Source organism: Nyctereutes procyonoides, unplaced genomic scaffold (genome assembly GCF_905146905.1).
Source record: "Nyctereutes procyonoides isolate TBG_1078 unplaced genomic scaffold, NYPRO_anot_genome, whole genome shotgun sequence".
NCBI lineage: Eukaryota > Metazoa > Chordata > Mammalia > Carnivora > Canidae > Nyctereutes > Nyctereutes procyonoides.
The window spans coordinates 4,891,215-4,897,214 of record NW_026575031.1 but is presented as its reverse complement, the minus strand read 5'-3'; the positions used below and the strand labels follow the sequence as shown (position 1 = coordinate 4,897,214).

At 42.0% G+C, this 6,000-nt stretch overlaps 1 pseudogene; it reads right to left on the bottom strand.

The window, feature by feature from the left end:
• Positions 1–2,602: 2,602 nt before the first annotated feature.
• LOC129504107 (tropomyosin alpha-3 chain-like) overlaps positions 2,603–6,000 on the bottom strand; it is a 185,698-nt pseudogene continuing 182,300 nt past the window's right edge.

The window sequence follows — 6,000 nt, the reverse complement described above, 5'->3', positions numbered from 1 at the left end:
CTCTGCGTATTTCACACTGCTGAAAAGTTCCAGGGCCCTCTCTCTGAGAGGTTCTGTAACTACATTTTTACACCATCAGTCATTGCTTATTGATGAAGGCCCTGCAGTCATCCTGGGTAGTCTACACAGAAGCATACTGCCATATCTGAATTCTTGCATCACAAGGGTAGACTAGAGACCCTTTGAGGACTCTGACTTCCCATTATTTTTTCAAGTATTTTTAATGTGCTTCTGTAAGGGATACTAAAAAGCATAAGTATCTTGAGTACACAACCACAACGTAATCTAGGGAAGGGAGAGAAAATGAGACAACATCAAATAATGACAATCTGGCTGTCTTCATTCTGTTTTTTAAAAGATTTTATTTATTTATTCATGAGATACAGAGAGAGAGAAAGAGAGACAGACAGACAGAGAGAGAGAGACAGAGACAGAGACAGAGACAGAGACATAGGCAGAGGGAGAGGCAGGCTCCACGCAGGAAGCCTGATGTGGGACTTGATCCCGGGATTCTAGGATCATGCTCTGGGCCGAAGGCAGGAGCTCAACCACTGAGCCACCCAGGCATCCCACTGTCTTCATTCTAAAAGAAGATGAAATCATGAGAAGTTGTAACTATATTTGTTGAAGGGTTTCAACTTATTTGGGTATAATCTTCCAATTTACTGCTCTTCTTCACTGTATTATGATGTAATTATGTATTATAGTACATCATTATAGGTAATTAATAATATGTTGACTAAGTTGCAGAAGGTTTCAGTCACTTTTAATTATTAGAATAGTCTTGTGTTATTTCAAAAATTCAAAGCTCCTTTTTCCCCTTCATTCTCCACAGAATTGACTTCTTACTCTAGCTCCTGGCCAGGAGTTTTTCTGTCATGTTTAGGCAAGGTAGAAGGAAAGGAACATGTATAAATCCTTCCTATTTAACTGCCTGTGGTAAGGTTGAGTTCAATGACTGGTTAGTTGTCCTCGTGTTTGGTTCAAGGTAATCATTACTGCCTTTTGTGGGCAGGCATGTAGTTATTGGTCCTCTCATATGTAGGTTCTTTGGAGGATTTCCAAAGACTTTCCCTTCTTAATGCATAGTTTCTGATGTGAGAAATCTGGCTTTACATTTTCCCCTACCTTAACCTCTCCAAAAGTTCACCCTAAAATTGAGGACCCCTTTTCTGGTGGTCAGTCATCGTTGTCGTCTTCTTCTTCTTCCTCTTCTTCTTCTTCTTTGATTTATTTATTTACTCCTGAGAGACAGACTGAGAGAGAGAAGCAGAGACATAGGCAGAGGGAGAAGCAGGCTCCTTGCAGGGAGCCTGACTTGGGACTCTATCTCAGATCCCAGGATCACGACATAAACCGAAGGCAGGCGCCCAACTGTGGAGCCACCCAGGTGTCCCATGGTGGTCAGCCTTCTTGATGAAGTCTGGAAATACAGCTAGAGTTCAATGACTTTTCTCCTGTATATTGACCCTTTGGAAAATCATCTATGACATGTCATATAATGGGGCAGATAGCTTCATGGCTGCATTTTCTCCCACCATCTTCTCCAATTCTCTTTCTATGGTTCAAGTAGCCCAGGTGTGCTGGCCAAACAGACTGCCAACTCGAAAAGAAACTGCCCAACTTCCCTTCATGTGGATACCTCCTGTTTTTAACATGGGTTGATTTTGAACCCACTTGCTTTGGTTTTAGGTAACAAAATAATCTACTTTCCTTCTCCCTCATAGAATAGTGTCTCTTTAAAAGGCTACTTTCCTCATTACCCTCTGGGATCTCTTTTTACATTGCCCAGGGAGAGATGGTAATGCTTGGTATAGTTAAGGCTCATTCTAAACTGAAGTCTGTCAGTAAGCCCTGTAGGGATATTCTACATATTAGAATATGGGAGTCTTAGCATATTTTAGTCTTCAGCTTAGATGCAGTTCTAGGGAACCTAGAAAATTCCCACTTCATATTCTACCTCAGTCCAGAGGAAAAAGAAAAGGGGATGAATATTAAATAAAATAACTATTGCTGTTCCTATCCTAAAAAAATGAAATCAGAGTCAGATAGCCAAAGATTGAAACTAATATGAACCAGTTGGAGAAATTTGCTGGCCCAGAAGGGGTGCAGCTTGCCAGATATCCTATAAAGAGTCCAGAGGGATGAGATTCCTTTCAAGGACAGCTGGTGCAATATTAACAGTTAACAGAGAAAACAAAAGTCACATTCTGCTCCTGTTGGCTCTGAGAAACTGAACTCCCTCCTGGAAAAAGTAGAACTGAAAATATGAAAATAGAATTAAGTTTCAAGGGAGTAGGGGGAACAGGGAATACTGATGTGCTTTGAGTTCAGGTCTTCAGGCCATGATACATTACACTCCAGGATGCCAGAACCATCAAATGTGATTTCTGATTACCTTTCAATTACCACTAAGAGTGTTTGGTTTGGTGTTGTTGTTTTGTTGTTGTTGTTTCACTTTTTTTCTTAAAAGTACAAGAGTTTACAGAGAAAATGCCTCCCCCCAAAACAAAATCAAATGGAGAAAAAAAAAAGGGAAAAGGATTTTCAAAACTATAGCCTAGTAATTTTGATGTCATTGTAAGCATAATTTTTGACTGGACTAGTTGGTGGATGGTTTATGAATGGTTATCAAAGAAAGTGTGATCACTGAAAGCAACATGAGTTCGAGAAGAACATTAGCTGGACTAATCAGATCTCTTCCCCCCCCCCTTTTTTTAGGCTAGTAATTCATAGTAAAGCTGAAATATAATGTGTTCTAAATTCCATCTTACATTCTCTCATTGCAGTCTCAAAGATTTGATGGGGAAATGTGGACAGATTGTTGTTTGCATGGGTGGACTCATAGCTGTTTGAGAAAAAGCTCATTCACTTAACAAATAATTTTGAATCCTTGTATTCTAGGCAATGTGTGTAGCCCTCAGGATAAGAGACTGGAGAATTGATACTCATTAAGTGTCTGCTGTGTGTACTTACTCTACTTGCCTCACATGTGGGATCTCTTTTACTTGTCTGGGAGGTGGACATCATTATCTCTTTTATAAGTAAGGAAACCAGAGTTCACACTTGTCCAAGATCATGTGTAGCCGAGATTCAAACTTTGATCTACTTCATGGTAAAGCCATTAGCTTCCCATGACATGATTTTCATTGCTCCAGGAGAATAAACGTAGTTACCAAGAGGCAAGTCAACATAGTAAATTCAGCATCAGATGCTGAGTCACTATAAAGAGGAACTCTCCATCACCTGGGGCTCTGAGGCCTCTGAACTCTGTGCCTGCCCCACCCACTCTTACCACAGGTTTTCGAGGAAAGAATGACTCCATGTCAGAGATGACAGGATGTGATAGCTGTGAGTGGTTGGGAAAGGGGTAAAGATAGGACAAGGAATTGGTCTCAGAGCTCTCACTATCTTAGTTTGTTTGGTCACTTCTGATAAAAAAAATTAAAAATAAAGTTTTTCAAAGATACCCTAAAGCTGAAAACCTGAGTCTTTTTTTTTTTTTTTTGGCTAACTCCTTCTGGAATCACCTTTCTAATGGTGATATTGCTGGGACAATGCTGGGCTTTCCCAGAGTGGGTCTCTTTCTGGGCTCTGGTTCTCAGTAAGGCAGGCCCCGGCTGCTTTTCCTCCCTGGTGGAGAGGATAGTTTGTATTAAGCTGAAAAGTTACTTTCTAGTTGTGAGGAAGGAGTTAGACTGCTGCTGCAGAACTATGAAATTATTTTCAGTGTTTTACAAATGGTCACTACATCAAAAGCAACAAAAAAGGTAATTACAAAGTGTGTACATCATAAACATACTTTTTTTTAAAAGATTTATTTATTTGAGAGAAGGAGAGACAGTAAGGAGGAAGGGGCAGAGAGAGAGAGAGAATGAATCTCAAGCAGACTCAGCTGAGAACAGAGCCCTGTTGTCCGTGGGCTTAATCTCATGACCCTGAGATCATGACTTTGAGATCATGACCTGGGTTGAAATCAAGAGTTGGATGCTTAGCTGACTGACTGAGCCACCCAGGTGCCCTCATTACATTATACTTTTAAAAACACTTCACTTTAGGGGTGCCTGGATGCTCAGTTGGTTGAGCATCTGTCTTTGGCTCGGGTCATGATCCCAGGGTCCTGAGATCAAGCCCTGCATCAGGCTCCCTGTGGGGAGCCTGCTTTTCCCTCTCCCTCTGCCTGCTGCTTCCCCTGAGTGTGCTCTCTTGCTCTGTCAAGTAAATAAATAAATAAAAATCTTAAAATAAAATAAAGACACTTCACATTGCCTTGAATATGACCTCAGCCCCAAGCCCAACTGCAATCTCTGGGGAGAGGCAGAGACTGGTGAAAAAGACACAGGGGTTGGGGTGGGAAAAGCAGCAAGAGGAGAAAGCAGACCTTCAGTTAAATCAGCCCTCAATTTCAAGGGCAGCTTTGGGCAGGCTGGCCTCAGGCTGGAGCCCGTGTCAGAGGCAAGAGCAGCTGTGGATGGGACTGGGTGCTCTATATCATTCAGGTCAGGCGGAAGCTGACCTGGCATCCTTTGTGTATAGAAGTGCTCCTCTTTGGTGGATTTCAGCTTATCTTCCAAATCATCAATTATCTTCTCTAGCTTAGCTACCAATCTCTGTGGACTCAGCATGGGTCTCTGCTTGAGTTTCTCAGTAAGAATCTATCTCTCCTTCATATCTGTCTTCCTTTTCTTCTGCTGCATTCAGACATTTTAGGTTCTGGTCCATCCGTCTGCTCATCCACCCCCTGGCAATGGGAATCGGCCAGCTCAACTGGTTCCCCTGTGCATGTCAGGTCCCCCTGACTAATCACCAACTTCTGAGCCACCCCTCATACTTCCCAGTCTTTCCCAATCTGCTTCTTCTGCAGTGTGCTCAGCTTGTTTGAGTTGGATTTCCTGGAGTTCCATCTTTTCTTCATCTCTTAAGGCTCAGTTTTCAGTAACCTTCATATCTTTCCTCCTCTCATCAGTAGCTTTCTCAGCTTCCTCCATCTTTTGCAGGGCATGGTCCAGCTCCTCTTCAATCAACTGGATCCTATGGTTCAAGGAGGCCACCTCCGGCTCAGCCTGCTCCCAGGCCTGCCTTTCCCCCTCCATCTCCTGTTGCAGGTGCTTGGCCCTCTCCTCTGCAGCATGGGCTGCAGAACCTGCATCTTGTACTTAACTGCCTCGATGGTGGTGATCCTGGCATGGTGCCCTCCCAGCCCTTGCCAGTGCTCGGCTTCCTGCCTCCTGTGCTCAGAGCTGCAGCTGCCTCCTCTGCTCAGAGCTAATGCTGCTTTTGCTTATATGAGACAGAAAGCCACTTCAAACTAGCTTACCGAAAAATGGGAATTTACTGGCCCACTGATGGCTCTAGAGAACTACATTGGGGTAGTGCTGAGTTCAGGGACTTAATAGCATCATCCAGACTCAGAATCTGTCCATCTCTCAGCTTGGATGTCCTCTGGATTGATATAATTCAGGCAGACCTTTCCTCTTGGTGACAAAATGACCTCGCAGAGATTCAGTCTTTTCCAGTTATTGTAGTACAGTCTCTCTAAGGTGTCTCACTGGGTGGACACAGCCATGTGCCCATTCCTGAAACAGTCATTCTGCCCAGGAATGTAGAATGTGGGAATGGCCGTATTTACCTTGTTCATCCACTTTTGGAGGGATAGAGACAGACTCACATAAACCAAGAGGGAACATATTGTTAGCCCAAAGGAAAATTAAGGTTCTCCTACAAAAAAATTAGATGTCTATTATATTTTAATTTTGCTCAAGGTGTTTTCTGATATAAAAAGAAAGTATTATGTTGTCAAATTTAGGTTTTCCTATAATTTCTTATCCAAGTTTAAAGCTTAAAAAGGTCACAGAATCAAGAAGATTAACTTTTCATTTTCTTCAGTTTTTTTATAGTTTATATTTTTCACTTATCTTTTAAATAAACTAGAATTAAATAGACTTAAAAGCTCAATAAATTACTAAATATTTCAATAATATTTATTGCTGAAATTGATTT